Genomic DNA, 8,081 nt, shown 5'->3' with positions numbered 1-8,081 from the left:
GCTTCACCGAGGTCTTTCATTGAAAAACTCTTATTCAAGTATCCTTTTATGCTATCCAGAAATTTTATATCATTTCCAATCAACAATATGTCATCCACATATAATATTAGAAATGCTACAGAGCTCCCACTGTAAATACAAGCTTCTTCAAAAGTCTGTATAAAACCATATGCTTTGATCACACTATCAAAACGTTTATTCCAACTCTGAGAGGCTTGCACTAGTCCATAAATGGATCGCTGGAGCTTGCGCACTTTGTTAGTACCCTTTGGATCGATAAAACCTTCAGGTTGCATCATATACAACTCTTCTTCCAGAAATCCATTCAGGAATGCAGTCTTTACATCCATTTGCCAAATTTCATAATTATAAAATGCGGCAATTGCTAACATGATTCGGACAGACTTAAGCATCGCTACGGTGAGAAGGTCTCATCATACTCAACTCTTTAAACTTGTCAAAAACCTTTTGCAATAAGTCGAGCTTTGTAGATACACTACAAGAAATGTCAACTTGCGACCATCACTATTGGTCATTAAAAGGTCATTGTTTTTCATTTGCGACCTTTTTTGACCAAAAACAGAAGGTCAAAAGCTGGCGGTCGTAAACTGAAATTAACGACCTTCTCTATGAGAAGGTCGTGGAATTCCACGACTAAAACAAAAAGGTCATTGATTCTATGACCTTCTGTTTTGGTCGCTAGCTCTCTGCTCAGGCCACATCGGATCCGATGTGGCAATCGGACGTGGCAAAATTGCGACCAATTGAAAAGGTCGTTGCTAAGAATCAACCCGGTCCAAATCGGTATTCTACATGGGCCTAGCCCAGCAATTTAGTCTTTCTATATTTTTTCTATGAATTTTTGGTCAACTTCATGGGCCAAGCCCAATTCAGTCTTTTAATTTTTTGGAACATGGCCCTTTTGCGAACCATTTCAATAAGCCTTTTTGTTCAGGTTTTCTAGAACTAAACAATGTTCCAATCCACTATTATTTGGGCCATAGCCTTTTTAGAGCCCATATATTATTTGGTCCAATAAAACATTTGGTCTTTTTATTCACTGATTTCCAGCTTACACATTTGAACAGCAAACACTCAATAATTCTCTTGATTAAATGATTAAATTCAGAAATCATTCCGCCAAACACACACAACAGCACATACAAGTCCGCACGTCCAACATCAACTAAAACAAGCAAAAACAGATAGACAAGCACATACAAGTGTGGTTACAAGCAAAAACAAATACACAAGCACCAAAACATGGTGCAACATCAACTAAAATTGTGCTGCACATCGCCATGCCTCTTCTGCTCTTCCGTCACAACAGCAGCAGCCTAAACAACATTAGATCCTGATCCAGATCACCAAAAAGAAACATTATTAAATGTTTAGAGACAATGCCATCAACATGAGGCGGTTATCTAACTTAACACTTTGTCTAACATATTTTACATATGCAAATAACTAAGCTTATACTGTATAAGTTTAAGATCCAAATGCAATGTGAAATTGAATTGCCAAATAGTAGCATGGTACATTGGTACAAGTGCAGGTCGTACAATGAACGTCGCTGTAACAGATTCACCTGAAGAAAAATACTACTCTACTACCACTACCATCGATGCAACTGACAGGATCTAACAATACTAGTGAGCGCACACAGACTAACATCACAAGGCAGGAGAGATTAGAGGGAACAGGGACCTGATGATGATAGTGTCGACGATGATCGGATCGGGTTAGCATCGTTGAGGAGGTGGATGATCTACAAACATTTGTCATCCAAAGTAAACTCCTGCATGATTAAGAAAACTACATCAAAACTTCTTCCAGTCAATCAAACAATAAAGATCAATGTGGATTATATAGAAGAGTAGAGATCGATGTCCCTAGGAAGCACAACAAATGCTAAAAATCATAACTAGACAATTAATAATTCTATCCTTCTATACAACCACATACGAATAGGTAACATTTTTGTACAACAAAGCAACTCCATATGAGAAGGAAAAGGGTTGTGGGATGAAAAGCTTACAAACTTGACAATCTCTCGCCACATTGTAAACCAGATATTAGTATGAGGAAGAAATAATACTCTCTCACCACGATTGGCTCTTATAACTACTGTACGCATCTCTATATGTACCATGTACTGAAAACTAAGGAAGTAACATGACACAACAGACACCCGCTACATATCCCAGGCAATATCTACTAGCACAATTAACCAGAACAATTACAAACAGAGTAGGAAATCATGAATGTGTAAATGCATGAATGGTTCTTTAGATCAACTTTAAAGCTAGCAGCAAGCATGTTTAGACAACTTAACAACATTAGTAATACTACTTCAGATTTGGACTAGTAGAAGGCCAGGCAGAATTTATGAGAACTTTATTGAATTCATTCAATACAGGATAGCACAAACAAAAAACACACAGTCAAAATGAGTCTTTGTTCTTAACAGTACAAAGCAATCATGACTGGATTTGTAGATGTTCTGTCGGTTATACTATATTAAACTGAGCCAATTATTGTAGGTGAAAGTAATGCTCCCAATATATCATCATCATTAACATCAAACAATTCTGAATGTAATCAGAGGAAGCACAGCCCAATCATGTGCAATCAAATCATAAAGAAGGGTACATGTGATTATTAGTGTTACTATTAAGAGCCTGTTCGGACTCTCTCCCCACTCCAACTCCACGCTGGAGCGGAGCAGCGTCCAGTTAAAATTTTCAGAGTCGCCCAAGGGCCACTCCGCGCGCTCCACTCCGCGCTGAAGGAGCGGAGGCTTGCCGAACAGGGCCTAACTTGAAGAGGACGACGATCTGGTCGTTGCCCACGTCCCCCGCCAGCGGCCGACTCTGCTTCTCCACGGTCTGGAGGGTCAGGCAGAAATCATACTGCCACAGTGTGCACCTGGTTAACCTGAATCAGCAGCTCGCCATCCTACTCCAACAGATTGAACCTCTCCTTGCTATCTCACCTGACCGCCTACACGCGAGAAGGCAAAAAAACATTTACCCAAAGCATCCTACAATTCACAACAAATTTGAGATTGACCCAATTTATTTTACAACATATAGAGATTTCATAATCAAAGTTCATTGTGCTAGGCTGCTAGCTATCAAGATGAAAACAACATGTAGCAGATACAAGCATACCAGGCAAGGTGGGCTAGGTGTTTAGTAAGATCACCTACTGTTCAGCAGGAAGATGGGTCATGAAAAATATTACCTCCCTGATTTCATCCACCATGTGGGACTTGAGGGGAACCTTGGCGAAGGTCTGCAGGTTGAGGCCGAGCAGGTCGAGGACCCGCACATAGCCGTTGCTCCTCATGCCCAGGCTCAGCTCCGGTGCCATGTGCCGCAATACCATCGTCCTGAGAAGAGAAGCACAGACAGAAGGCAGCCGTGAGTGGGTACCAAGGGAAAAACAGAAGCCACAACCAAGAATTGCAAGATTTAGTATAAAGGAAATAGGATTTCATAGATCAACTGACATGGGTTGCATTGAAATCCAAATGAGTCAACAAAAAATGACTCCCATCAACGGCAAGTATGTGGTAGCAGCTGTGGTCACGGCAACCGGAAACTCAGAAATGATATTGGCGGCAAACCCATTACATGTACCAGACGCCACCCACCTATCAAAATTGATAAACACTTCAGTTGTGTCTAATCCTATTACAGGGCTCGGAAATGACAATGCCACAACCCTTTGCATGTACCAGACCCCATCAACCTGTCCAAATTGCTATAGGAGATGGACGTGCTACCTGCTGCTGCGGTGGTGCATCGTGGTGGCCTGTTTGAGCTCCTCCTCCTGATGCTGCTCACTAACCTGCAGGACAAACAAGGCCATAGGTGAGCTCCAGCAAAGGCATTTCATGATGATTTCAGGGCAGAAGATTGCACCTAACTATACACCAAGAACACAACTACTGGAAACTGTTAAGTCATACATATTACTAGGAAAAATGCCTGTGCGTTGCAACGGGAGAATAAATATCCCCGCACTCATCCAATTTAGTCCCTAAATACTGCACATTCGTGAACATTGTAAAACCATTTCATCCAACTTTCATTGAAAATACAAACTATTGCAGCCAAGTTTCTACAATTTAGTGTGGAGCTTAAACAATTGTTGTTGTGGTCAACATCAGTATTAACTCAATCCAGCCGTGGTTAATCTTTATCGAAGAAAGCCACAACACCATGAGCCTGTATTCTTTTTACAGAATAATCCAGAATGTTTACAAATGACAAATACCAAAAGAATGACAATGAACTTGGCTAAAATCCTAAGTCATGTTTCAACTTTCAACCATGCTAGGATCCCTCAGATATAGCTAAATAAGAGCGGTTTTGAACATTTCCTCAGGCTACATAAATAATATACTGCAAAGGATTCTCTTCAGCCTAAAAGATTCATTCTCATCATACCGGCAAGAAACAAATAAAAGATTCTAAATAAAGCCACTAAAATAAATCAACAATTAAGTGCTGTTTAAATAAATGTACTTTTGTATCTACAAAACTGAGACGCAAACAGTACAAACGGAAGCAAGAGTTAATCTCACCTTCGATGTTCGAACACATTAGAACAACTCGTGTCAGGACTACATTTGTAAGGAGACTATCGATTTTAGCGAGAAAAGTGGTCCTAGATGATCCAGTGAAATATGATTTTTCTTTGTTTTCAAAAATCCAGAGACGGAGAAATAATGGGAGCAGTAGATAGAGTTGTTAGAACATAGGCTAGAGTTTCATCAGCAGCAAAGTGAAGTTCAGCTCCAGTCTTGTAAGGAAAAAAGTGTAATCAGGCATACAAAATTGTATAGAGAAACTGCAAGCCACTGACAAATAAATATTCAGTAAAACATATAAAGGCCACCATCCTTAGTGGCATATGTACAACACTGGACCACTTCCCAATAGAACTCCTAGTGGAACGACAATGCTGAATGAAGAGAAGCATCAGACTTGTAGCGGTCACCCTAAACAACAGTATTAACGCACCTCATAGACCAAATCTTTTTGATAGATAACTTTGACAGCCACTGACACAAAGTGGAGCGACAACATACAGTGTTATTCAAGCCATGGTACGAACGGCCCAATCAGTCATTAACAGGTTTGCATCAGATAGATCCTGATGGAATATGTTAATAGAAAGGAGAGCTTTGTTTTGGCGCGTGCATCAATAGCAGAAAGAAATAACCTTATTGTTCAAAATTTATAGTTGATGACCAAGATTCAAACTCATGCAGTAGCATAATATTCATAACTACGACTTCCAAACGAATTTGTATTTAATACCAAATACACAATGCCAGTAAATTCTTGGTCCAATTGAACCGTAGTGAAGTTTCTAATGTGCACATCATATTGTTTCTCCTGTTCCACAACCTACGTGTGACATGAATCTAGCTGAAACATCATAGGTAGGAGAGTGCAGATGAGGGGGGCATAACTTATCTTACATGTCAACCCAGTGGAGGTAGAAGCATTCGAGTTTCTTCGCATCCGGCGACTGCGCCGCCAGATTCGTGACCACCCACACAGCGATGTGCTGGAGGGAGAGACGGTAGGGAGGTGATGCCACTGCATAGAGACTGCGTTTGCGCGGACCACTGGCTCTCTTAAGATGAAAACTGGCTGTATTCCTATATAACAATTTTGGTGTTATTTTCTTACTGTTTCTTTCCCTGATAGCCAAGCCATCATTATAATGAATATGTTTCCATGTTCTTAATGCAAAGACAGTAACCGACAGTTCATATTTTATACCATTACCGTTTTTTCTTTAGGATCAATCTTATTTGTTTGCATCATTGATATCAAAATTACATCTTCCTTACACCATGAAGTCATTAGTTTAAAATAGCAGATCTGTGAAGGGGGGTGTCTATTAGCAAATTTTGGTCTAAATACAACTTAGGCAGGCAAATGCTTAGTGTAACTAATGAACTGATGTTGTTTGCGTTTCTGAACTTTGCTAAATAAACTCTAGACGGATACACCAAAAACTAATGAACTCTATCTCCACAGACTCCATCTCTAGACGAACAGAGCAAAAAAAAACTATCCAAATCTTTCCAAGCACACAAAAATGATCTTAGTTCGTGAATTGCCTCGCGCATTGCGCGGAACAGGGTGCATACACATCAGCAGCGTATGAAGCATCTCTCTCTCCCCCTCAATCCCTCTCACCAGCAGTAGCATATGAAGCAGCCGATCTGTACGGCGCGCCTCTCTCTCTCTCTCTCTCTCTCTCTCTACACACACACATACATAGGCAGGCATACAAACGATACATTCACATTCACATTCACCGGAGAATAATCAGCATCATTATTGGCAGTTTGTGGCATCTTCAAAAAAATTATATATATATATAAACAAAATTTTCAACGGTGGGCAATCAGTCAAACAAGCATCCAAACACAAAGTAGTATAATCGTTGCTAGCCCAGCTACTCAGATCCGATCGATGAGGCCAACTACTAATCATAATGTTTCCCCTGCCTGCTATGGATCCTTGTTGCTAACAACCCATCCAGCCTCCCTTGCAAGATGCCAAAAAGAATCGAATCGATCGGAAGTAGCTATTGGCCAACTGCCTACTGCCAGTGCTAGCCATCAGTGGGGATAGATCGGACCGAGTAATTACCTGCGATGGCGGCCACGCACGGCTCGGCGAAGTGCCCACTGCAGACGACCACGGCGTCAAACCTCCTCCTCCAGCTCGCTGCCAGCGCAGGCGAGCCTCACCCTCCAGCCCGCGTCGTCGTCCCTGCTGCGGCGGACGCTCACCACCTCCGTCCCGAACCGGACCAACCCGAGGAGGTCGAACCGCTGCACGAACTCCTCGAGGTACCTTAGCACCAGGGAACTTGTGCGGGTCGGCGGAGGAGCGGTTGGCGACGACGACCAGCGCGTCCCGAAGATCTTGGCCGCGATCTCCTCGTTCTACGGTGGCAAGTTGGATCTGGGAGTGGGGAGAGGATCTGAGGTGGGGAGGGGAGGTGTGGCGGAGGTGGGTGGCGGCGAGGAGAGGGGTGGGTGGTGGAGGTGGGTGGCGGCGGGGGAGGGGAGGAGTCTAGATCGTGGAGCGCTAGGGTTTGCCCGTGGGGGGAGAGAGAGGAGGGGACAAGGAGTGGTGTGCGGGGGAGAGAGGAGCTCCCAGTGGGTGGGTGAGAGGGTGTGGGCCGTTGGATCTGGGAGTATTCGACGGTCTCTAATGCTTGATCCGCGTGACATGCTTGTAGACCAATCATACGAAGTATTGGTCGCAATCGATTAACAATAGGTGGCTCTTACGAGTTAGTCAGATGATTTTGTCTAGAAATCATCCGCCTAGCTAGCCGCTCGATCTGCGCATTGGTGATCGTTCGATCACATCAATATGTCACAATAGCATCGAGCATGAAAAACTTCAACGCAGCACAGATGACATCCCCACGAAGCTCCATTGCGGCTCTCAACGGCGCGCCAAGAGCTCCAACGCAGCACCACAGTGTCCGACGAAGCTCCATTGCAGCGTCGGGGAGCTCCAACGCAGCACCATGACGCCCGACGGTAAGTTCCCTTCTATTTTTATGACAACGTTTAAGTACGGTTCCCTCAAAGAACTAGACGTACTTTCATATTTGGTGGGATTTTCATCGATTCACTAGGAAACGGGTCAAATTTGAACTGCAGTTGCCTTATAGTTTATTCTTTATTTTTTCCAAAAATCATTTCTAGGTACATAAGTATCTATTTAATCACAGAGATACCAAAAATTTTCCAATATTCAACCACCAGCTAGGAACAGTCAAGCACGCCGTTTTAACCGCATTTTGAAACGAGCATGAAAAATTAAAAAAATTAAAAAATTGGAAAACCTTCGCATTGTGTCATTATATGTGACCAAGTTTCTAGGAAAAATAATAAACTTGTAATACGGTAATTATTTTAAAAGAAGTGTTCTCAGAAATGAGCTATCATGCGTGAAGATGCATGGCTTTCAAGCAAATTGATCAATATTATGGCCACATTCATGGCTTAGTTTGTTTAAATGATC

At 42.4% G+C, this 8,081-nt stretch overlaps 1 long non-coding RNA gene across 1 annotated transcript; it reads right to left on the bottom strand.

Annotated features, from left to right (window-relative positions):
* Window positions 1-1,083: 1,083 nt before the first annotated feature.
* LOC123085893 (uncharacterized) lies at window positions 1,084-7,125 on the bottom strand. The gene is made up of 6 exons (XR_006440106.1): window positions 6,687-7,125; window positions 3,791-3,855; window positions 3,515-3,658; window positions 3,247-3,394; window positions 1,708-3,003; window positions 1,084-1,354 (listed from the first exon to the last, which is right to left on the bottom strand). It is a non-coding gene; the product is annotated as an uncharacterized lncRNA (long non-coding RNA).
* Window positions 7,126-8,081: the final 956 nt, after the last annotated feature.

This window comes from Triticum aestivum, chromosome 4A (genome assembly GCF_018294505.1).
Source record: "Triticum aestivum cultivar Chinese Spring chromosome 4A, IWGSC CS RefSeq v2.1, whole genome shotgun sequence".
Taxonomy (NCBI): domain Eukaryota; kingdom Viridiplantae; phylum Streptophyta; class Magnoliopsida; order Poales; family Poaceae; genus Triticum; species Triticum aestivum.
This window is presented reverse-complemented; position numbering and strand designations above follow the sequence as displayed.